This window comes from Andrena cerasifolii, unplaced genomic scaffold, assembly GCF_050908995.1.
Source record: "Andrena cerasifolii isolate SP2316 unplaced genomic scaffold, iyAndCera1_principal scaffold0416, whole genome shotgun sequence".
In the NCBI taxonomy this organism is placed as follows: Eukaryota; Metazoa; Arthropoda; class Insecta; order Hymenoptera; family Andrenidae; genus Andrena; species Andrena cerasifolii.
Genome location: NW_027485309.1, coordinates 15,954 through 43,129, shown reverse-complemented (window position 1 = coordinate 43,129; position 27,176 = coordinate 15,954). Strand labels below are relative to the sequence as shown.

Here is a 27,176-nt window from a genome sequence, read left to right as displayed (position 1 = left end):
TTTTTTATTTATCTTTTTTCCTTTGGTTTATTTACCTATTTTTCTCTATTTATACACCTATTTTTTCTCTACCTAATTTACCTATTTTTCTGTATTTATTTACCTATTTTTCTCTATTTATTTACCTATTGTTTCTCTAGTCATTTACCTATATTTTCTTTCATTTATTTTCCTATATTTTCTCTCATTTATTTTCCTATTTTTTCTCTGTTTATTTACCCATTTTTCCTTTAATTTATTTACGTATTTTTTTATTTACCTTTTTTTCTTTGATTTATGTAGCTATTTATCTATATTTATACACCTATTTTTTCTCTAGATAATTTACCTATTTTTTCTCTAATTTATTTACCTATTTTTTTCTCTAGTTTATTTCCCTATTTTTTTATTTACCTTTTTTTCTTTGATTTATTTAGCTATTTATCTCTATTTATACACCTATTTGTTCTCTAGATAATTTACCTATTTTTTCTCTATATATTTACCTATTTTTCTCTCTCATTTATTTACGTATTTTTTCTCTGTTTATTTACCTACTTTTTCTCTGTTATATTTACCTACTTTTTCTCTATTTATACACCTACTTTTTCTCTAGTTTATTTACCTATTTTTAGCTATTTATTTACCTATTTTTTCTCTATTTTATTTACCTATTTTCTTATGTACTTATTTACCTCTTTTTCTCTATTTATTTACCTCTATTTTCTCTATTTATTTACCTATTTTTTCTCTATATATTTACCTATTTTTCTCTCATTTATTTACGTATTTTTTCTCTGTTTATTTACCTATTTTTTCCTCTAATTTATTTACCTACTTTTTATTTAACTTTTTTTCTTTGGTTTATTTACCTATTTTTCTCTATTTATTTACCTATTTTTTCTCTAGATATTTACCTATTTTTTCTCTCATTTATTTACCTATTTTTTCTCTGGTTATTTACCTATTTTTCCTTTAATTTCTTTACCTATTGTTTTATTTACCTTTTTTTCTTTGATTTATTTAGCTATTTATCTATATTTATACACCTATTTTTTCTCTAGATAATTTACCTATTTTTCTCTATTTATTTCCCTATTGTTTCTCTAGTCATTTGCCTATATTTTCTCTCATTTATTTTCCTATTTTTCTCTGTTTATTTACCTATTTTTCCTTTAATTTATTTACCTATTTTTTTATTTAACTTTTTTTCTTTGATTTATGTAGCTATTTATCTATATTTATACACCTATTTTTTCTCTAGATAATTTACCTATTTATTCTCTAATTTATTTACCTATTTTTTTTCTCTAGTTTATATACCTATTTTTTTATTTACCTTTTTTTCTTTGAATTAATTAGCTATTTATCTCTATTTATACACCTATTTATCTCTATTTATACACCTATTTTTTCTCTAGATAATTTACCTATTTTTCTCTATTTATTTTCCTATTTTTTCTCTATTTATTTACCTCTTTTGTTTTCTCTACTTATTTACCTATTTTTCTCTAGATAATTTACCTATTTTTTCTCTATTTATTTACCTATTTTTTATCTATTAATTTTCCAATTTTTTCTCTATTCATTAACTCTTTTCTATTTATTTACCACATTCTTTCTCTAATTTATACACCTATATTTTCTCTATTTATTTACGTATTTTTCTCTGTTTATTTACATATTTTTACACTATTTATTTTCCAATTTTTTCCTTTAATATATTTACCTATTGTTTTATTTACCTTTTTTCTTTGATTTATTTAGCTATTTATCTATATTTATACACCTATTTTTTCTCTATATAATTTACCTATTTTTCTCTATTTATTTCCCTATTTTTCTCTATTTATTTACCTCTTTTGTTTTCTCTATTTATTTACCTATTTTTTCTCTAGTTATTTACCTCTTCTTTCTGTATTTATTTACCTACTTTGTTTTCTCTACTTCATTACCTATTTTTCTCTATTTATTTGCCTATTTTTTTTCTCTAAATTATTTACCTGTTTTTCTCTATTTATTTACCTATTCTCTGTATTTATTTACCTCCTTTGTATTCTCTACATCATTACCTATTTTTCACTATTTCTTTATCTATTTTTTCTCTAATTTATTTACAATTTTTTTTCTCTGTTTATTTACCTATTTTTTCCTCTAATTTATTTATCTATTTTTTTCTCTAATTTATTTACCTATTTTTTCTCTGTTTATTTACCTCCTTTGTTTTCTCTATTTATTTGCCTTTTTTTCCTTCTATTTATTTACCTATTTTCTTTAATTAGCTATTTTTCTCTATTTATACACCTATTTTTTCTCTAGTTTATTTACATCCTTCTTCTGTATTTATTTACCTACTTTGTTTTCTCTACTTCATTACCTATTTTTCTCTGTTTATTTATTTATTTTTTCCTCTAATTTATTTACCTATTTTTTATTTACCTTTTTTCCTTTGGTTTATTTACCTATTTTTCTCTATTTATACACCTATTTTTTCTCTACCTAATTTATCTATTTTTCTGTATTTATTTACCTCTTTTGTTTTCTCTACTTATTTACCTATTTTTCTCTGTTTATTTACCTATTTTTCCCTATTTTATTTACCTATTTTTCTCTATTTATTTACCTATTTTTCTCTATTTAGTTACCAATTTTTTCTCTAGTTATTTACGCATTTTTCTTTCTCATGTATTTACCTATATTTTTCTCTAATTTCATTACATATTTTTTTATTTACCTTTTTTTCTTTGATTTATTTAGCTATTTATCTCTATTTATACACCTATTTTATCTCCAGATAATTTACCTATTTTTTCTCTATATATTTACCTATTTTTCTCTCTCATTTATTTACGTATTTTTTCTCTGATTATTTACCTATTTTTTCCTCTAATTTATTTACCTATTTTTTTATTTACCTTTTTTTCTTTGATTTAATTAGCTATTTATCTCTATTTATACACTTTTTTCTCTAGTTTATTTACCTATTTTTTATCTATTTATTTACCTATTTTTCTCTACTTATTTACCTCTTTTTTCTCTATTTATTTACCTATTTTTTTTAATTAGCTATTTTTCTCTATTTATACACCTATTTTTTCTCTAGTTTATTTACCTCTTTTTTCTGTATTTATTTACCTACTTTGTTTTCTCTACTTCATTAACTATTTTTCTCTGTTTATTTAATTATTTTTTCCTCTAATTTATATCCCAATTTTTTTATTTATCTTTTTTCCTTTGGTTTATTTACCTATTTTTCTCTATTTATACACCTATTTTTTCTCTACCTAATTTACCTATTTTTCTGTATTTATTTACCTATTTTTCTCTATTTATTTACCTATTGTTTCTCTAGTCATTTACCTATATTTTCTTTCATTTATTTTCCTATATTTTCTCTCATTTATTTTCCTATTTTTTCTCTGTTTATTTACCCATTTTTCCTTTAATTTATTTACGTATTTTTTTATTTACCTTTTTTTCTTTGATTTATGTAGCTATTTATCTATATTTATACACCTATTTTTTCTCTAGATAATTTACCTATTTTTTCTCTAATTTATTTACCTATTTTTTTCTCTAGTTTATTTCCCTATTTTTTTATTTACCTTTTTTTCTTTGATTTATTTAGCTATTTATCTCTATTTATACACCTATTTGTTCTCTAGATAATTTACCTATTTTTTCTCTATATATTTACCTATTTTTCTCTCTCATTTATTTACGTATTTTTTCTCTGTTTATTTACCTACTTTTTCTCTGTTATATTTACCTACTTTTTCTCTATTTATACACCTACTTTTTCTCTAGTTTATTTACCTATTTTTAGCTATTTATTTACCTATTTTTTCTCTATTTTATTTACCTATTTTCTTATGTACTTATTTACCTATTTTTCTCTATTTATTTACCTCTATTTTCTCTATTTATTTACCTATTTTTTCTCTATATATTTACCTATTTTTCTCTCATTTATTTACGTATTTTTTCTCTGTTTATTTACCTATTTTTTCCTCTAATTTATTTACCTACTTTTTATTTAACTTTTTTTCTTTGGTTTATTTACCTATTTTTCTCTATTTATTTACCTATTTTTTCTCTAGATATTTACCTATTTTTTCTCTCATTTATTTACCTATTTTTTCTCTGGTTATTTACCTATTTTTCCTTTAATTTCTTTACCTATTGTTTTATTTACCTTTTTTTCTTTGATTTATTTAGCTATTTATCTATATTTATACACCTATTTTTTCTCTAGATAATTTACCTATTTTTCTCTATTTATTTCCCTATTGTTTCTCTAGTCATTTGCCTATATTTTCTCTCATTTATTTTCCTATTTTTCTCTGTTTATTTACCTATTTTTCCTTTAATTTATTTACCTATTTTTTTATTTAACTTTTTTTCTTTGATTTATGTAGCTATTTATCTATATTTATACACCTATTTTTTCTCTAGATAATTTACCTATTTATTCTCTAATTTATTTACCTATTTTTTTTCTCTAGTTTATATACCTATTTTTTTATTTACCTTTTTTTCTTTGAATTAATTAGCTATTTATCTCTATTTATACACCTATTTATCTCTATTTATACACCTATTTTTTCTCTAGATAATTTACCTATTTTTCTCTATTTATTTTCCTATTTTTTCTCTATTTATTTACCTCTTTTGTTTTCTCTACTTATTTACCTATTTTTCTCTAGATAATTTACCTATTTTTTCTCTATTTATTTACCTATTTTTTCCTCTAATTTATTTATCTATTTTTTTCTCTAATTTATTTACCTATTTTTTCTCTGTTTATTTACCTCCTTTGTTTTCTCTATTTATTTGCCTTTTTTTCCTTCTATTTATTTACCTATTTTCTTTAATTAGCTATTTTTCTCTATTTATACACCTATTTTTTCTCTAGTTTATTTACATCCTTCTTCTGTATTTATTTACCTACTTTGTTTTCTCTACTTCATTACCTATTTTTCTCTGTTTATTTATTTATTTTTTCCTCTAATTTATTTACCTATTTTTTATTTACCTTTTTTCCTTTGGTTTATTTACCTATTTTTCTCTATTTATACACCTATTTTTTCTCTACCTAATTTATCTATTTTTCTGTATTTATTTACCTATTTTTTCTCTATTTATTTACCTCTTTTGTTTTCTCTACTTATTTACCTATTTTTCTCTGTTTATTTACCTATTTTTCCCTATTTTATTTAACTATTTTTCTCTATTTATTTACCTATTTTTCCCTATTTAGTTACCTCTTCTTTTCCTCTATTTATTTACCAATTTTTTCTCTAGTTATTTACACATTTTTTCCTCTAATTTATTTACCTATTTTCTTATTTACCTTTTTTTCTTTGGTTTATTTACCTATTTTTCTCTATTTATACACCTATTTTTTCTCTCATTTATTTACGTATTTTTTCTCTGTTTATTTACCTATTTTTTCCTCTAATTTATTTACCTATTTCTTTATTTACCTTTTTTTCTTTGGTTTATTTACCTATTTTCTCTATTTATACACCTATTTTTTCTCTAGATAATTTACCTATTTTTTCTCTATTTATTTTCCTATTTTTCTCTATTTATTTACATCTTTTGTTTTCTCTATTTATTTACCTATTTTTCTCTAGTTATTTACCTTTTTTTTCGTCTAATTTATTTACCTATTTTTTTATTTACCTTTTTTTCTTTGATTTATTTAGCTATTTATCTCTATTTATACACCTATTTTTTCTCTAGATAATTTACCTATTTTTTCTCTAATTTATTTACCTATTTTTTTCTCTAGTTTATTTACCTATTTTTTTATTTACCTTTTTTTCTTTGATTTATTTAGCTATTCATCTCTATATACACCTATTTTTTCTCTAGATAATTTACCTATTTTTTCTCTATTTATTTTCCTATTTTTCTCTATTTATTTACCTCTTTTGTTTTCTCTATTTATTTACCTATTTTTCTCTAGTTATTTACCTATTTTTTCCTCTAATTTATTTACCTATTTTTTTATTTACCTTTTTTTCTTTGATTTATTTAGCTATTTATCTCTATTTATGCACCTATTTTTTCTCTATATAATTTACCTATTTTTCTCTATTTATTTTCCTATTTTCTCTCTATTTATTTACCTCTTTTGTTTTCTCTACTTATTTACCTATTTTTCTCTGTTTATTTACCTATTTTTCCCTATTTTATTTACCTATTTTTCTCTATTTATTTACCTATTTTTCTCTATTTAGTTACCAATTTTTTCTCTAGTTATTTACGCATTTTTCTTTCTCATTTATTTACCTATATTTTCCTCTAATTTCATGACATATTTTTTTATTTACCTTTTTTTCTTTGATTTATTTAGCTATTTATCTCTATTTATACACCTATTTTTTCTCTATATAATTTACCTATTTTTCTGTATTTATTTACCTATTTTTTCTCAATTTATTTACCTCTTTTGTTTTCTCTACTTATTTACCTATTTTTCTCTGTTTATTTACCTATTTTTCCCTATTTTACTTAACTATTTTTTCTCTATTTATTTACCTATTTTTCCCTATTTAGTTACCTCTTCTTTTCCTCTATTTATTTACCAATTTTTTCTCTAGTTATTTACCCATTTTTTCCTCTAATTTATTTACCTATTTTCTTATTTACCTTTTTTTCTTTGGTTTATTTACCTATTTTTCTCTATTTATACACCTATTTTTTCTCTAGCTAATTTACCTATTTTTCTGTATTTATTTACCTCTTTTGTTTTCTCTATTTATTTACCTCTTTTGTTTTCTGTATTTATTTACCTCTTTTGTTTTCTCTATTTATACACCTATTTTTTCTCTCATTTATTTACGTATTTTTTCTCTGTTTATTTACCTATTTTTTCCTCTAATTTATTTACCTATTTCTTTATTTACCTTTTTTTCTTTGGTTTATTTACCTATTTTTCTCTATTTATACACCTATTTTTTCTCTAGATAATTTACATATTTTTTCTCTATTTATTTTCCTATTTTTCTCTATTTATTTACATCTTTTGTTTTCTCTATTTATTTACCTATTTTTCTCTAGTTATTTACCTATTTTTTCGTCTAATTTATTTACCTATTTTTTTATTTACCTTTTTTCATTGATTTATTTAGCTATTTATCTCTATTTATACACCTATTTTTTCTCTAGATAATTTACCTATTTTTTCTCTAATTTATTTACCTATTTTTTCCTCTAATTTATTTACCTATCTATTTTTTTATTTACCTTTTTTTCTTTGATTTATTTAGCTATTTATCTCTATTTATGCACCTATTTTTTCTCTATATAATTTACCTATTTTTCTCTATTTATTTTCCTATTTTTTCTCTATTTATTTACCTCTTTTGTTTTCTCTACTTATTTACCTATTTTTCTCTGTTTATTTACCTATTTTTCCCTATTTTATTTACCTATTTTTCTCTATTTATTTACCTATTTTTCTCTATTTAGTTACCAATTTTTTCTCTAGTTATTTACGCATTTTTCTTTCTCATTTATTTACCTATATTTTCCTCTAATATCATGACATATTTTTTTATTTACCTTTTTTTCTTTGATTTATTTAGATATTTATCTCTATTTATACACCTATTTTTTCTCTATATAATTTACCTATTTTTCTGTATTTATTTACCTATTTTTTCTCAATTTATTTACCTCTTTTGTTTTCTCTACTTATTTACCTATTTTTCTCTGTTTATTTACCTATTTTTCCCTATTTTATTTATCTATTTTTCTCTATTTATTTACCTATTTTTCCCTATTTAGTTACCTCTTCTTTTCCTCTATTTATTTACCAATTTTTTCTCTAGTTATTTACCCATTTTTTCCTCTAATTTATTTACCTATTTTTTTATTTACCTTTTTTTCTTTGGTTTATTTACCTATTTTTCTCTATTTATACACCTATTTTTTCTCTAGCTAATTTACCTATTTTTCTGTATTTATTTACCTCTTTTGTTTTCTCTATTTATTTACCTCTTTTGTTTTCTGTATTTATTTACCTCTTTTGTTTTCTCTATTTATACACCTATTTTTTCTCTCATTTATTTACGTATTTTTTCTCTGTTTATTTACCTATTTTTTCCTCTAATTTAATTACCTATTTCTTTATTTACCTTTTTTTCTTTGCTTTATTTACCTATTTTTCTCTATTTATACACCTATTTTTTCTCTAGATAATTTACCTATTTTTTCTCTATTTATTTTCCTATTTTTCTCTATTTATTTACATCTTTTGTTTTCTCTATTTATTTACCTATTTTTCTCTAGTTATTTACCTATTTTTTCGTCTAATTTATTTACCTATTTTTTTATTTACCTTTTTTTCTTTGATTTATTTAGCTATTTATCTCTATTTATACACCTATTTTTTCTCTAGATAATTTACCTATTTTTTCTCTAATTTATTTACCTATTTTTTTCTCTAGTTTATTTACCTATTTTTCTTTGATTTATTTAGCTATTCATCTCTATATATACACCTATTTTTTCCCTAGATAATTTACCTATTTTTTCTCTATTTATTTTCCTATTTTTCTCTATTTATTTACCTCTTTTGTTTTCTCTATTTATTTACCTATTTTTTCTCTAGTTATTTACCTCTTCTTTCTGTATTTATTTACCTACTTTGGTTTCTCTACTTCATTACCTATTTTTCTCTATTTATTTGCCTATTTTTTTCTCTAAATTATTTACCTGTTTTTCTCTATTTATTTACCTATTCTCTGTATTTATTTACCTCCTTTGTATTCTCTACCTTATTACCTATTTTTCACTATTTCTTTATCTATTTTTTTCTCTAATTTATTTACAATTTTTTTCTCTGTTTATTTACCTATTTTTTCCTCTAATTTATTTAGCTATTTTTTTCTCTAATTTATTTACCTATTTTTTCTCTATTTATTTACCTCCTTTGTTTTCTCTATTTATTTACCTATTTTCTTTAATTAGCTATTTTTCTCTATTTATACATCTATTTTTTCTCTAGTTTATTTACATCTTTTTTCTGTATTTATTTACCTACTTTGTTTTCTCTACTTCATTACCTGTTTCTCTCTGTTTATTTACCTATTTTTTCCTCTAATTTATTTACCTATTTTTTCTCTATTTATTTACCTCTTTTGTTTTCTCTATTTATTTACCTATTTTTCTCTAGATAATTTACCTATTTTTTCTCTATTTATTTACCTATTTTTTCTCTATTTATTTTCCAATTTTTTCTCTATTCATTTACTTTTTTCTATTTATTTACCTCTTTCTTTCTCTAATTTATACACCTATATTTTCTCTATTTATTTACCTATTTTTCTCTATTTATTTACCTATTGTTTATGTAGTCATTTAACTATATTTTCTCTCATTTATTTTCCTATTTTCTCTGTTTATTAACCTATTTTTCCTTTAATTTATTTACCTATTTTTATATTTATCTTTTTTTCTTTGATTTATGTAGCTATTTATCTCTATTTATACACCTATTTTTTCTCTACCTAATTTACCTATTTTTCTGTATTTATTTACCTATTTTTTCTCAATTTATTTACCTCTTTTGTTTTCTCTACTTATTTACCTATTTTTCTCTGTTTATTTACCTATTTTTCCCTATTTTATTTAACTATTTTTTCTCTATTTATTCACCTATTTTTCCCTATTTAGTTACCTCTTCTTTTCCTCTATTTATTTACCAATTTTTTCTCTAGTTATTTACACATTTTTTCCTCTAATTTATTTACCTATTTTCTTATTTACCTTTTTTTCTTTGGTTTATTTACCTATTTTTCTCTATTTATACACCTATTTTTTCTCTAGATAATTTACCTATTTTTTCTCTATTTATTTTCCTATTTTTCTCTATTTATTTACATCTTTTGTTTTCTCTATTTATTTACCTATTTTTCTCTTGTTATTTACCTATTTTTTCGTCTAATTTATTTACCTATTTTTTTATTTACCTTTTTTTCTTTGATTTATTTAGCTATTTATCTCTATTTATACACCTATTTTTTCTCTAGATAATTTACCTATTTTTTCTCTAATTTATTTACCTATTTTTTTCTCTAGTTTATTTACCTATTTTTTTATTTACCTTTTTTTCTTTGATTTATTTAGCTATTCATCTCTATATACACCTATTTTTTCTCTAGATAATTTACCTATTTTTTCTCTATTTATTTTCCTATTTTTCTCTATTTATTTACCTCTTTTGTTTTCTCTATTTATTTACCTATTTTTCTCTAGTTATTTACCTATTTTTTCCTCTAATTTATTTACCTATTTTTTTATTTACCTTTTTTTCTTTGATTTATTTAGCTATTTATCTCTATTTATGCACCTATTTTTTCTCTATATAATTTACCTATTTTTCTCTATTTATTTTCGTATTTTCTCTCTATTTATTTACCTCTTTTGTTTTCTCTACTTATTTACCTATTTTTCTCTGTTTATTTACCTATTTTTCCCTATTTTATTTACCTATTTTTCTCTATTTATTTACCTATTTTTCTCTATTTAGTTACCAATTTTTTCTCTAGTTATTTACGCATTTTTCTTTCTCATTTATTTACCTATATTTTCCTCTAATTTCATGACATATTTTTTTATTTACCTTTTTTTCTTTGATTTATTTAGCTATTTATCTCTATTTATACACCTATTTTTTCTCTATATAATTTACCTATTTTTCTGTATTTATTTACCTATTTTTTCTCAATTTATTTACCTCTTTTGTTTTCTCTACATATTTACCTATTTTTCTCTGTTTATTTACCTATTTTTCCCTATTTTATTTAACTATTTTTTCTCTATTTATTTACCTATTTTTCCCTATTTAGTTACCTCTTCTTTTCCTCTATTTATTTACCAATTTTTCTCTAGTTATTTACCCATTTTTTCCTCTAATTTATTTACCTATTTTCTTATTTACCTTTTTTTCTTTGGTTTATTTACCTATTTTTCTCTATTTATACACCTATTTTTTCTCTAGCTAATTTACCTATTTTTCTGTATTTATTTACCTCTTTTGTTTTCTCTATTTATTTACCTCTTTTGTTTTCTGTATTTATTTACCTCTTTTGTTTTCTCTATTTATACACCTATTTTTTCTCTCATTTATTTACGTATTTTTTCTCTGTTTATTTACCTATTTTTTCCTCTAATTTATTTACCTATTTCTTTATTTACCTTTTTTTCTTTGGTTTATTTACCTATTTTTCTCTATTTATACACCTATTTTTTCTCTAGATAATTTACATATTTTTTCTCTATTTATTTTCCTATTTTTCTCTATTTATTTACATCTTTTGTTTTCTCTATTTATTTACCAATTTTTCTCTAGTTATTTACCTATTTTTCGTCTAATTTATTTACCTATTTTTTTATTTACCTTTTTTTCTTTGATTTATTTAGCTATTTATCTCTATTTATACACCTATTTTTTCTCTAGATAATTTACCTATTTTTTCTCTAATTTATTTACCTATTTTTTTCTCTAGTTTATTTACCTATTTTTTTATTTACCTTTTTTTCTTTGATTTATTTAGCTATTCATCTCTATATACACCTATTTTTTCTCTAGATAATTTACCTATTTTTTCTCTATTTATTTTCCTATTTTTCTCTATTTATTTACCTCTTTTGTTTTCTCTATTTATTTACCTATTTTTCTCTAGTTATTTACCTATTTTTTCCTCTAATTTATTTACCTATTTTTTTATTTACCTTTTTTTCTTTGATTTATTTAGCTATTTATCTCTATTTATGCACCTATTTTTTCTCTATATAATTTACCTATTTTTCTCTATTTATTTTCCTATTTTCTCTCTATTTATTTACCTCTTTTGTTTTCTCTACTTATTTACCTATTTTTCTCTGTTTATTTACCTATTTTTCCCTATTTTATTTACCTATTTTTCTCTATTTATTTACCTATTTTTCTCTATTTAGTTACCAATTTTTTCTCTAGTTATTTACGCATTTTTCTTTCTCATTTATTTACCTATATTTTCCTCTAATTTCATGACATATTTTTTTATTTACCTTTTTTTCTTTGATTTATTTAGCTATTTATCTCTATTTATACACCTATTTTTTCTCTATATACTTTACCTATTTTTCTGTATTTATTTACCTATTTTTTCTCAATTTATTTACCTCTTTTGTTTTCTCTACTTATTTACCTATTTTTCTCTGTTTATTTACCTATTTTTCCCTATTTTATTTAACTATTTTTTCTCTATTTATTTACCTATTTTTCCCTATTTAGTTACCTCTTCTTTTCCTCTATTTATTTACCAATTTTTTCTCTAGTTATTTACCCATTTTTTCCTCTAATTTATTTACCTATTTTCTTATTTACCTTTTTTTCTTTGGTTTATTTATGATGGTTTTATTAAGTGAGATACTCGTCGATATGGTTATTGTAATGTATTTGCCTTTGTTATTTACACGACATAAGAAAGGTCCTTGCTATACAAAGGTATATAACGCACTAATCTAAGGTTTAGCTCGTGGTAGTTTCGTCGCTACCGCTCGTCATGAAAGACACGGTTGATACCTAGATGGGTAAGTGTACTTGCCCATTTCTAACACTCCCCCATATCATTGTGTCTGTAATAACTCTAATTCATATTCATTAATTGAACACATATTTCGTGTTTACATCTAGATAACGCTTTTGTTAGTATATCAGCTACCATTAAGTTTGTACTTAGGTATTTTACGTCTATAATGCCTGTTTCCTGCGCGTCTCGGGAAAAATGATACCTAATGTCTATATGTTTACTGCGTGAATGGTGCACGCTGTTCTTAGATAACTGTATCGCACTTTGATTATCACAGTATATTTCCGTCGCATTTTCTATTAGGTTAGTGATTTTCATATGTTTTAACAATTTTCTTACATAGTCTACTTCGTTCGCGGCTTGCGAAAGAGCCATGTACTCTGCCTCCATGGTAGAGAGCGCGACGGACTTTTGTTTCTTACTACACCAGCTGATCGGACCGCCCGCTATACATAAAAGGAATCCAGTATATGACTTCCTATCGCTTGTGTCGCTTGCCCAATCGGCATCTACATATGCCATAAAGTTATTTTGCTCAGTGTTGTACTTTATGCTATATTCTATTGTCCCTTTTAGATACTTTAGTACTCGCTTCGCCATCTTCCAATGAGTTGAGGACGGATTTTCACAGAACCGGCTCAGTAAATTGGTTGTAAAAGCTATGTCGGGCCTCGTGGCGTTTGCCAGATAATTTAAACTACCTACTAGTTCCCTATATGGCTTATCTAACTTTTCGTTAACGTTATCTTTGGTTTCCGACAGTAACTGTAGAACATTTAGATTTTTTTCTATGGGCGTATTCATGGGATTACAGTCTTCCATGTGGAACCTTTTTAAGAGATCTTTTATATATTTCTTTTGCTTTATTGTAATGCTGCCTATATCCCCTTCTCTTTCTATGTGTATTCCCAAGATGTCTCTAACATTTCCTAAATCCTTCATTTTAAATTTTTGTTTTAATATTTCTTTTAACTTAATTACATTTTCTAAATTCGCGGACGCTATTAACAGATCGTCGACATATACTACTATTATTGTATCTTGGCCCGTTGTCGGCTCGGTATATACACAAGGATTCTGGGGTGTTCTTTTAAAGTTAATGCTAGTTAAGTAATTATCTAATTTGCGATACCACTCGCGTCCGGCCTGTTTCAGGCCGTATAGAGGTTTATTCAACTTACATACTCTCTCTTCCGCACCCGGTTTGACAAACTGTTCAGGCTGCTCCATATATAACTCGTCTCGCAAATCGCCTTGTACATACGCAGTTATGACATCCATTTGATGGATATGCATTCCTCTTATGGCGCTGACTCCTAACAGCGTACGGATGTTCTCCAAACGTGCCACTGGTGCGAAAACCTCATTGAAATCTATCCCTTCGCGTTGTTGGTCGCCTCTAGCCACTAGTCTGGCTTTGTATTTTTGGATGGAGCCATCCTGATGCTCCTTGACCTTAAACACCCATTTATTCTTTATTACTTTTTTATTCTTGGGTCTACTCACCAAGATCCATGTGTTGTTTTCCATCAAAGTGTCATATTCTTCTTTCATTGCGTGTAGTCATGCGTCTTGGTTTGGATCTTCCATCGCCTGACGTACAGTTGTTGGTGCTTGTTGAGTTTGTTTGGTTTGGTATAATTTTCGTGGTCTGCCTGGCTTTCCCGTCTTCTCCAGTTTGGGACGACCCGGTCCTCGGCTGGTTTTCGGAGTGTCATTGCTGATTGGTGGTTCTTCTGCTGGTTCTTCTTTTTGAGAGAGGTCTTCGCTGACATCTTCCTCTGATGAACTGTCCTCTGCTGAACTCTCTGCGTCTGTTGTTTTTGGGACTGGTTTTTTTATTTGTGCTTCTAGTAGGCTTGGTTCGTCTTTGCATGTGCTTGTCCCTTGGTCTTCTATAAAACGAACGTCTCTTCTTTTAAAGACTTTTTTTGTTCCTCTTTCCCACAAGCGGTATGCTTTGGCCTCTTCTGAATATCCGACTAGGACGTATTCTTTTCCTTTGGGCTCGAATTTATTTCTTTTGCGTCCCTTCTCTAGGGCTATGACTCGGCTTCCAAATTTTCTTAGAAAACCTACGTATGGTTTCTCGCCGGTCCAAACTTCATGCGGCGTGGTTTCTTGATTTGCTGTCGTTGGACATCTATTTCTTATATATGCCGCTGTTCCAATTGCCTCGGCCCATAAGGTGATTGGTAGTTCTGCTTGCATAAGCAAACATCTGGCCATTTCTACTAGAGTACGATTTAGCCTTTCGGACACTCCATTCTGTTGGGGCGTGTATTCTACAGTTAGTTCCCTTGTTATGCCTTCCTTTTTCAAAAATTCACTAAATGCGTGCGATAGATATTCAGTACCGTTGTCGGTCCTCAATTTCTTAATTCTGTGGCCTGTTGAGTTTTCTACACGAGCCTTATATTCTTTGAACGCATCCAGTACATCAGATCGGTTCTTTAATGGTATGACCTGAACGTGACGACTTTTGTCATCTATGAAGGTCACAAAGTATTTGGCTCCCCCTAAAGATGCTTTACTAAATGGACCACATATATCACTGTGCACTAACCCTAGTACTTCCTTTTCTCTTCGCACAGACGATTTAAAGGGCAACTGGTGTATTTTTGCTTTTTCGCATATTTCACATATAGGATTGGAAATGTCAATTTTGTCCTTTATTCCAATCACCATTTCCTTGTTTTTTAATTTTCGTACGTCGCTGTAATTTAAGTGCCCCAATCTTTGGTGCCATTTGGTTATTGCACTGTTTTGTTCCGTTTGTATCATGGCACTATGTTTTGCACTTTCTTCCACTACATACAGGCCATTTTGTTCCTTCGCAATCATTGCCAGTGACCCGTCTGGACGCGTTATTTTAGCACTGTCTTTGTAAAAGGTCACCCTGTACCCATTTTTGGTTATTTTGGACACTGACATCAAATTGTTCTTGAAGCTGGGTACGAACATGGCCTCTTTTAATTTAATGTTGTTTTTGTTTTTATTTGCGATGTTGATTTTTAGTTCAATTTGTCCTTTTCCCATCGAGTTTACACTCTCTTCGGTGGCTGTGTATATTTGGCTGTGATGATCATGAATGTCTGTGAATTTGTTTTTATCATTACTCATATGTGTGGTCGCTCCACTATCTAGATACCAAGTGGTGGATTTTGTGCAATAGTTGTTAAACGCTGAGGCTGTCCATGCGTCGCTCCGACCTTGTGTTGAATTGTCCATCTTCGTACGACAATCCCTTGCACGGTGTCCATACTTTTTGCATATGTTGCAGTTTCCATTAAATTTATTTTGCTTTTCCTTATCCTTTTTGTTTTTGTTATATTTTTTTGTTACTAAGGCATTGTTACTGTTGGTTTCTTCCTCTGCTTTGTTGCTGGTTTCTCCTTTCCTCGCTTCCTCTTCTATCAACTTTAACTTTAGGCTTTCGAGGTTAGGTAACTCGTCACGTGATTCGATGGCAACCGCGAAATTTTCGTACTCTGTTGGCAAGGAGCTCAGCAACATTATCGACGCTAGTTCGTCTGGAATCTTTATCCCCACTCCTTCCAACTGTTCGACTTTAAATTGGAAGTCGTTAATGTATTGCGTCATAGTTTGCTGAGGTTCCTTTTTCAGCCTGTGTAATTGCTTATAAAGAGCGGCTTTTCGCACTGGACCTCTGGACTCATGTACGCTCTTTAGTTTTTCCCAAGCTTCATGCGAAGTTTCGGCCCTTTTCACGTGGTTTAACTGATTGTTCTCCACGCTTAATAGGATCAACGCCAATGCCTTTTCATCTTTCTTCGACCATTCGAGTGCGTTTTCTTTGGTCTGTGCTTCTTTTCCGTTTGTATATGACCACAGCTCGTTGAATATGAGAAGACTTCTTACTTGGATTTTCCAGGATTCATAGTTCTTCTCGCCAAGCTTCTGGATATGATTTGGGTTCAACGTGGCCATGTTGTTCTTTGTTTGGATAAACTTTTGTTTCCTTGTTTTCACTTTCACCTTACTTATTTTTAATTACGCGCAGTGGGAACGTCACTGGGCCCATAACCTGATGGTTTTATTAAGTGAGATACTCGTCGATATGGTTATTGTAATGTATTTGCCTTTGTTATTTACACGACATAAGAAAGGTCCTTGCTATACAAAGGTATATAACGCACTAATCTAAGGTTTAGCTCGTGGTAGTTTCGTCGCTACCGCTCGTCATGAAAGACACGGTTGATACCTAGATGGGTAAGTGTACTTGCCCATTTCTAACAATTTACCTATTTTTCTCTATTTATACACCTATTTTTTCTCTAGCTAATTTACCTATTTTTCTGTATTTATTTACCTCTTTTGTTTTCTCTATTTATTTACCTCTTTTGTTTTCTGTATTTATTTACCTCTTTTGTTTTCTCTATTTATACACCTATTTTTTCTCTCATTTATTTACGTATTTTTCTCTGTTTATTTACCTATTTTTTCCTCTAATTTATTTACCTATTTCTTTATTTACCTTTTTTTCTTTGGTTTATTTACCTATTTTTCTCTATTTATACACCTATTTTTTCTCTAGATAATTTACATATTTTTTCTCTATTTATTTTCCTATTTTTCTCTATTTATTTACATCTTTTGTTTTCTCTATTTATTTACCTATTTTTCTCTAGTTATTTACCTATTTTTTCGTCTAATTTATTTACCTATTTTTTTATTTACCTTTTTTTCTTTGATTTATTTAGCTATTTATCTCTATTTATACACCTATTTTTTCTCTAGATAATTTACCTATTTTTTCTCTAATTTATTTCCCTATTTTTTTCGTCTAATTTATTTACCTATTTTTTTATTTACCTTTTTTTCTTTGATTTATTTAGCTATTTATCTCTATTTATGCACCTATTTTTTCTCTATATAATTTACCTATTTTTCTCTATTTATTTTCCTATTTTTTCTCTATTTATTTACCTCTTTTGTTTTCTCTACTTATTTACCTATTTTTCTCTAGTTATTTACCTATTTTTTCCTCTAATTTATTTACCTATTTTTTTATTTACCTTTTTTTCTTTGATTTATTTAGCTATTTATCTCTATTTATACACCTATTTTTTCTCTAGATAATTTACCTATTTTTTCTCTAATTTATTTACCTATTTTTTTCTCTAGTTTATTTACCTATTTTTTTATTTACCTTTTTTTCTTTGATTTATTTAGCTATTCATCTCTATATACACCTATTTTTTCTCTAGATAATTTACCTATTTTTTCTCTATTTATTTTCCTATTTTTCTCTATTTATTTACCTCTTTTGTTTTCTCTATTTATTTACCTATTTTTCTCTAGTTATTTACCTATTTTTTCCTCTAATTTATTTACCTATTTTTTTATTTACCTTTTTTTCTTTGATTTATTTAGCTATTTATCTCTATTTATGCACCTATTTTTTCTCTATATAATTTACCTATTTTTCTCTATTTATTTTCCTATTTTCTCTCTATTTATTTACCTCTTTTGTTTTCTCTACTTATTTACCTATTTTTCTCTGTTTATTTACCTATTTTTCCCTATTTTATTTACCTATTTTTCTCTATTTATTTACCTATTTTTCTCTATTTAGTTACCAATTTTTTCTCTAGTTATTTACGCATTTTTCTTTCTCATTTATTTTCCTATATTTTCCTCTAATTTCATGACATATTTTTTTATTTACCTTTTTTTCTTTGATTTATTTAGCTATTTATCTCTATTTATACACCTATTTTTTCTCTATATAATTTACCTATTTTTCTGTATTTATTTACCTATTTTTTCTCAATTTATTTACCTCTTTTGTTTTCTCTACTTATTTACCTATTTTTCTCTGTTTATTTACCTATTTTTCCCTATTTTATTTAACTATTTTTTCTCTATTTATTTACCTATTTTTCCCTATTTAGTTACCTCTTCTTTTCCTCTATTTATTTACCAATTTTTTCTCTAGTTATTTACCCATTTTTTCCTCTAATTTATTTACCTATTTTCTTATTTACCTTTTTTTCTTTGGTTTATTTACCTATTTTTCTCTATTTATACACCTATTTTTTCTCTAGCTAATTTACCTATTTTTCTGTATTTATTTACCTCTTTTGTTTTCTCTATTTATTTACCTCTTTTGTTTTCTGTATTTATTTACCTCTTTTGTTTTCTCTATTTATACACCTATTTTTTCTCTCATTTATTTACGTATTTTTTCTCTGTTTATTTACCTATTTTTTCCTCTAATTTATTTACCTATTTCTTTATTTACCTTTTTTTCTTTGGTTTATTTACCTATTTTTCTCTATTTATACACCTATTTTTTCTCTAGATAATTTACATATTTTTTCTCTATTTATTTTCCTATTTTTCTCTATTTATTTACATCTTTTGTTTTCTCTAGTTATTTACCTATTTTTCTCTAGTTATTTACCTATTTTTTCGTCTAATTTATTTACCTATTTTTTTATTTACCTTTTTTTCTTTGATTTATTTAGCTATTTATCTCTATTTATACACCTATTTTTTCTCTAGATAATTTACCTATTTTTTCTCTAAATTATTTACCTATTTTTTTCTCTAGTTTATTTACCTATTTTTTTATTTACCTTTTTTTCTTTGATTTATTTAGCTATTCATCTCTATATACACCTATTTTTTCTCTAGATAATTTACCTATTTTTTCTCTATTTATTTTCCTATTTTTCTCTATTTATTTACCTCTTTTGTTTTCTCTATTTATTTACCTATTTTTCTCTAGTTATTTACCTATTTTTTCCTCTAATTTATTTACCTATTTTTTTATTTACCTTTTTTTCTTTGATTTATTTAGCTATTTATCTCTATTTATGCACCTATTTTTTCTCTATATAATTTACCTATTTTTCTCTATTTATTTTCCTATTTTCTCTCTATTTATTTACCTCTTTTGTTTTCTCTACTTATTTACCTATTTTTCTCTGTTTATTTACCTATTTTTCCCTATTTTATTTACCTATTTTTCTCTATTTATTTACCTATTTTTCTCTATTTAGTTACCAATTTTTTCTCTAGTTATTTACGCATTTTTCTTTCTCATTTATTTACCTATATTTTCCTCTAATTTCATGACATATTTTTTTATTTACCTTTTTTTCTTTGATTTATTTAGCTATTTATCTCTATTTATACACCTATTTTTTCTCTATATAATTTACCTATTTTTCTGTATTTATTTACCTATTTTTTCTCAATTTATTTACCTATTTTGTTTTCTCTACATATTTACCTATTTTTCTCTGTTTATTTACCTATTTTTCCCTATTTTATTTAACTATTTTTTCTCTATTTATTTACCTATTTTTCCCTATTTAGTTACCTCTTCTTTTCCTCTATTTATTTACCAATTTTTTCTCTAGTTATTTACCCATTTTTTCCTCTAATTTATTTACCTATTTTCTTATTTACCTTTTTTTCTTTGGTTTATTTACCTATTTTTCTCTATTTATACACCTATTTTTTCTCTAGCTAATTTACCTATTTTTCTGTATTTATTTACCTCTTTTGTTTTCTCTATTTATTTACCTCTTTTGTTTTCTGTATTTATTTACCTCTTTTGTTTTCTCTATTTATACACCTATTTTTTCTCTCATTTATTTACGTATTTTTTCTCTGTTTATTTACCTATTTTTTCCTCTAATTTATTTACCTATTTCTTTATTTACCTTTTTTTCTTTGGTTTATTTACCTATTTTTCTCTATTTATACACCTATTTTTTCTCTAGATAATTTACATATTTTTTCTCTATTTATTTTCCTATTTTTCTCTATTTATTTACATCTTTTGTTTTCTCTATTTATTTACCTATTTTTCTCTAGTTATTTACCTATTTTTTCGTCTAATTTATTTACCTATTTTTTTATTTACCTTTTTTTCTTTGATTTATTTAGCTATTTATCTCTATTTATACACCTATTTTTTCTCTAGATAATTTACCTATTTTTTCTCTAAATTATTTACCTATTTTTTTCTCTAGTTTATTTACCTATTTTTTTATTTACCTTTTTTTCTTTGATTTATTTAGCTATTCATCTCTATATACACCTATTTTTTCTCTAGATAATTTACCTATTTTTTCTCTATTTATTTTCCTATTTTTCTCTATTTATTTACCTCTTTTGTTTTCTCTATTTATTTACCTATTTTTCTCTAGTTATTTACCTATTTTTTCCTCTAATTTATTTACCTATTTTTTTATTTACCTTTTTTTCTTTGATTTATTTAGCTATTTATCTCTATTTATACACCTATTTTTTCTCTATATAATTTACCTATTTTTCTCTATTTATTTTCCTATTTCTTCTCTATTTATTTACCTCTTTTGTTTTCTCTACTTATTTACCTATTTTCCTCTGTTTATTTACCTATTTTTCCCTATTTTATTTACCTATTTTTCTCTATTTATTTACCTATTTTTCTCTATTTAGTTACCAATTTTTTCTCTAGTTATTTACGCATTTTTCTTTCTCATTTATTTACCTATATTTTTCTCTAATTTCATTACATATTTTTTTATTTACCTTTTTTTCTTTGATTTATTTAGCTATTTATCTCTATTTCTACACCTATTTTATCTCCAGATAATTTACCTATTTTTTCTCTATATTTTTACCTATTTTTCTCTCTCATTTATTTACGTATTTTTTCTCTGTTTATTTACCTATTTTTTCCTCTAATTTATTTACCTATTTTTTTATTTAACTTTTTTTCTTTGGTTTATTTACCTATTTTTCTCTGTTTATTTACCTATTTTTCCTTTAATTTATTTACCAATTTTTTATTTGCCTTTTATTCTTTGATTTATGTAGCTATTTATCTATATTTATACACCTATTTTTTCTCTAGATAATTTACCTATTTTTTCTCTAATTTATTTACCTATTTTTTTCTCTAGTTTATTTACCAATTTTTTTATTTACCTTTTTTTCTTTGATTTAATTAGCTATTTATCTCTATTTATACACTTTTTTTCTCTAGTTTATTTACCTATTTTTTATCTATTTATTTACCTATTTTTCTCTACTTATTTACCTCTTTTTTCTCTATTTATTTACCTATTTTTCTCTATTTATTTACCTCCTATGTTTTCTCTACTTATTTACCTTTTTTCCATCTATTTATTTACCTATTTTTTTTTAATTAGCTATTTTTCTCTATTTATACACCTATTTTTTCTCTAGTTTATTTACCTCTTTTTTCTGTATTTATTTACCTACTTTGTTTTCTCTACTTCATTAACTATTTTTCTCTGTTTATTTAATTATTTTTTCCTCTAATTTATATCCCAATTTTTTTATTTATCTTTTTTCCTTTGGTTTATTTACCAATTTTTCTCTATTTATACACCTATTTTTTCTCTACCTAATTTACCTATTTTTCTGTATTTATTTACCTATTTTTTTCTCTATTTATTTACCTCTTTTGTTTTCTCTATTTATTTACCTATTTTTTCTCTAGTTATTTACCTCTTTTTTCTGTATTTATTTACCTACTTTGTTTTTTGTACTTCATTACCTACTTTTCTCTATTTATACACCTATTTTTCTCTACCTAATTTACCTATTTTTCTGTATTTATTTACCTATGTTTTCTCTAATTATTTACCTATTTTTTCCTCTAATTTATTTACTTATTTTTTTATTTACCTTTTTTTCTTTGATTTATTTAGCTATTTATCTCTATTTATACACCTATTTTTTCTCTATATAATTTACCTATATTTCTCTATTTATTTTCCTATTTTTTCTCTATTTGTTTACCTCTTTTGTTTTCTCTACTTATTTACCTATATTTCTCTGTTTATTTAACTATTTTTCCCTATTTTATTTACCTATTTTTCTCTATTTATTATCCTATTTTTCTCTATTTAGTTACCAATTTTTTCTCTAGTTATTTACGCATTTTTCTTTCTCATTTATTTACCTATATTTTCCTCTAATTTCATTACATATTTTTTTATTAACCTTTTTTTCTTTGATTTATTTAGCTATTTATCTCTATTTATACACCTATTTTTTCTCCAGATAATTTACCTATTTTTTCTCTATTTATTTTACTATTTTTCACTATTTATTTACCTCGTTTGTTTTCTCTATTTATTTACCTATTTTTCTCTAGTTATTTACCTATTTTTTCCTCTAATTTATTTACCTATTTTTTTATTTACCTTTTTTCTTTGATTTATTTAGCTATTTATCTCTATTTATACACCTATTTTTTCTCTATATAATTTACCTATTTTTCTCTATTTATTTTCCTATTTTTTCTCTATTTATTTACCTCTTTTGTTTTCTCTACTTATTTACCTATTTTTCTCTGTTTATTTACCTATTTTTCCCTATTTTATTTACCTATTTTTCTCTATTTATTTACCTATTTTTCTCTATTTAGTTACCAATTTTTTCTCTAGTTATTTACGCATTTTTCTTTCTCATTTATTTACCTATATTTTTCTCTAATTTCATTACATATTTTTTATTTGCCTTTTTTTCTTTGATTTATTTAGCTATTTATCTCTATTTATACACCTATTTTATCTCAGATAATTTACCTATTTTTTCTCTATATATTTACCTATTTTTCTCTCTCATTTATTTACGTATTTTTTCTCTGATTATTTACCTATTTTTTCCTCTAATTTATTTACCTATTTTTTTATTTAACTTTTTTTCTTTGGTTTATTTACCTATTTTTCTCTGTTTATTTACCTATTTTTCTTTAATTTATTTACCTATTTTTTTATTTGCCTTTTTTCTTTGATTTATGTAGCTATTTATCCATATTTATACACCTATTTTTTCTCTAGATAATTTACCTATTTTTTCTCTAATTTATTTACCTATTTTTTTCTCTAGTTTATTTACCTATTTTTTTATTTACCTTTTTTTCTTTGAATTAATTAGCTATTTATCTCTATTTATACACTTTTTTTCTCTAGTTTATTTACCTATTTTTTATCTATTTATTTACCTATTTTTCTCTACTTATTTACCTCTTTTTTCTCTATTTATTTACCTATTTTTCTCTATTTATTTACCTCCTTTGTTTTCTCTACTTATTTACCTTTTTTCCATCTATTTATTTACCTATTTTTTTTTAATTAGCTATTTTTCTCTATTTATACACCTATTTTTTCTCTAGTTTATTTACCTCTTTTTTCTGTATTTATTTACCTACTTTGTTTTCTCTACTTCATTAACTATTTTTCTCTGTTTATTTAATTATTTTTTCCTCTAATTTATATCCCAATTTTTTATTTATCTTTTTTCCTTTGGTTTTTTTACCAATTTTTCTCTATTTATACACCTATTTTTTCTCTACCTAATTTACCTATTTTTCTGTATTTATTTACCTATTTTTTTCTCTATTTATTTACCTCTTTTGTTTTCTCTATTTATTTACCGATTTTTTCTCTAGTTATTTACCTCTTTTTTCTGTATTTATTTACCTACTTTGTTTTTTGTACTTCATTACCTACTTTTCTCTATTTATACACCTATTTTTCTCTACCTAATTTACCTATTTTTCTGTATTTATTTACCTATTTTTTTCTCTATTTATTTACCTCTTTTGTTTTCTCTACTTATTTACCTATTTTTCTCTAGATAATTTACCTATTTTTTCTCTATTTGTTTACCTATTTTTTCTCTATTTATTTTCCAATTTTTTCTCTATTCATTTACTTTTTTCTATTTATTTACCTCTTTCTTTCTCTAATTTATACACCTATATTTTCTCTATTTATTTACCTATTTTTCTCTATTTATTTACCTATTGTTTCTCTAGTCATTTACCTATATTTTCTCTCATTTATTTTCCTATATTTTCTCTCATTTATTTTCTTATTTTTCTCTGTTTATTTACCTATTTTTCCTCTAATTTATTTACCTATTTTTTTATTTACCTTTTTTTCTTTGATTTGTTTAGCTATTTATCTCTATTTATACACCTATTTTTTCTCTATATAATTTTCCTATTTTTCTCTATTTATTTTCCTATTTTTCTCTATTTATTTACCTCTTTTGTTTTCTCTACATATTTACCTATTTTTCTCTGTTTATTTACCTATTTTTCCCTATTTTATTTACCTATTTTTCTCTATTTATTTACCTATTTTTCTCTATTTAGTTACCAATTTTTTCTCTAGTTATTTACGCATTTTTCATTCTCATTTATTTACCTATATTTTCCTCTAATTTCATTACATATTTTTTTATTTACCTTTTTTTCTTTGATTTATTTATCTATTTATCTCTATTTATACACCTATTTTATCTCCAGATAATTTACCTATTTTTTCTCTATTTATTTTACTATTTTTTCTCTATTTGTTTACCTCTTTTGTTTTCTCTACTTATTTACCTATTTTTCTCTATTTATTTACCTATTTTTTCACTATTTATTTTCCAATTTTTTCTCTATTCATTAACTTTTTTCTATTTATTTACCCCTTTCTTTCTCTATTTATTTACCTATTTTTCTCTATTTATTTACCTATTGTTTCTCTAGTCATTTACCTATATTTTCTCTCATTTATTTTCCTATATTTTCTCTCATTTATTTTCTTGTTTTTCTCTGTTTATTTACCTATTTTTCCTCTAATTTATTTACCTATTTTTTTATTTACCTTTTTTTCTTTGATTTATTTAGCTATTTATCTCTATTTATACACCTATTTTTTCTCTATATAATTTTCCTATTTTTCTCTATTTATTTTCCTATTTTTTCTCTATTTATTTACCTCTTTTGTTTTCTCTACATATTTACCTATTTTTCTCTGTTTATTTACCTATTTTTCCCTATTTTATTTACCTATTTTTCTCTATTTATTTACCTATTTTTCTCTATTTAGTTACCAATTTTTTCTCTAGTTATTTACGCATTTTTCTTTCTCATTTATTTACCTATATTTTTCTCTAATTTCATTACATATTTTTTTATTTGCCTTTTTTTCTTTGATTTATTTAGCTATTTATCTCTATTTATACACCTATTTTATCTCCAGATAATTTACCTATTTTTTCTCTATATATTTACCTATTTTTCTCTCTCATTTATTTACGTATTTTTTCTCTGATTATTTACCTATTTTTTCCTCTAATTTATTTACCTATTTTTTTATTTAACTTTTTTTCTTTGGTTTATTTACCTATTTTTCTCTGTTTATTTACCTATTTTTCCTTTAATTTATTTACCTATTTTTTTATTTGCCTTTTTCTTTGATTTATGTAGCTATTTATCCATATTTATACACCTATTTTTTCTCTAGATAATTTACCTATTTTTTCTCTAATTTATTTACCTATTTTTTTCTCTAGTTTATTTACCTATTTTTTTATTTACCTTTTTTTCTTTGAATTAATTAGCTATTTATCTCTATTTATACACTTTTTTTCTCTAGTTTATTTACCTATTTTTTATCTATTTATTTACCTATTTTTCTCTACTTATTTACCTCTTTTTTCTCTATTTATTTACCTATTTTCTCTATTTATTTACCTCCTTTGTTTTCTCTACTTATTTACCTTTTTTCCATCTATTTAATTTACCTATTTTTTTAATTAGCTATTTTTCTCTATTTATACACCTATTTTTTCTCTAGTTTATTTACCTCTTTTTTCTGTATTTATTTACCTACTTTGTTTTCTCTACTTCATTAACTATTTTTCTCTGTTTATTTAATTATTTTTTCCTCTAATTTATATCCCAATTTTTTTATTTATCTTTTTTCCTTTGGTTTTTTTACCAATTTTTCTCTATTTATACACCTATTTTTTCTCTACCTAATTTACCTATTTTTCTGTATTTATTTACCTATTTTTTTCTCTATTTATTTACCTCTTTTGTTTTCTCTATTTATTTACCGATTTTTTCTCTAGTTATTTACCTCTTTTTTCTGTATTTATTTACCTACTTTGTTTTTTGTACTACATTACCTACTTTTCTCTATTTATACACCTATTTTTCTCTACCTAATTTACCTATTTTTCTGTATTTATTTACCTATTTTTTTCTCTATTTATTTACCTCTTTTGTTTTCTCTACTTATTTACCTATTTTTCTCTAGATAATTTACCTATTTTTTCTCTATTTGTTTACCTATTTTTTCTCTATTTATTTTCCAATTTTTTCTCTATTCATTTACTTTTTTCTATTTATTTACCTCTTTCTTTCTCTAATTTATACACCTATATTTTCTCTATTTATTTACCTATTTTTCTCTATTTATTTACCTATTGTTTCTCTAGTCATTTACCTATATTTTCTCTCATTTATTTTCCTATATTTTCTCTCATTTATTTTCTTATTTTTCTCTGTTTATTTACCTATTTTTCCTCTAATTTATTTACCTATTTTTTTATTTACCTTTTTTTCTTTGATTTGTTTAGCTATTTATCTCTATTTATACACCTATTTTTTCTCTATATAATTTTCCATTTTTCTCTATTTATTTTCCTATTTTTTCTCTATTTATTTACCTCTTTTGTTTTCTCTACATATTTACCTATTTTTCTCTGTTTATTTACCTATTTTTCCCTATTTTATTTACCTATTTTTCTCTATTTATT

The 27,176-nt window shown here is 24.0% G+C and overlaps 2 long non-coding RNA genes across 2 annotated transcripts; both read right to left on the bottom strand.

Annotated features, from left to right (window-relative positions):
- Nucleotides 1-7,646: 7,646 nt before the first annotated feature.
- On the bottom strand, nt 7,647-17,708 carry LOC143378123 (uncharacterized). The gene is made up of 2 exons (XR_013087628.1): nt 17,523-17,708; nt 7,647-9,335 (listed from the first exon to the last, which is right to left on the bottom strand). It is a non-coding gene; the product is annotated as an uncharacterized LOC143378123 (long non-coding RNA).
- Nucleotides 17,709-21,697: 3,989 nt separating this feature from the next.
- On the bottom strand, nt 21,698-27,019 carry LOC143378124 (uncharacterized). The gene is made up of 3 exons (XR_013087629.1): nt 26,472-27,019; nt 23,555-24,991; nt 21,698-22,050 (listed from the first exon to the last, which is right to left on the bottom strand). It is a non-coding gene; the product is annotated as an uncharacterized LOC143378124 (long non-coding RNA).
- Between the last annotated feature and the right edge of the window lie 157 nt (nt 27,020-27,176).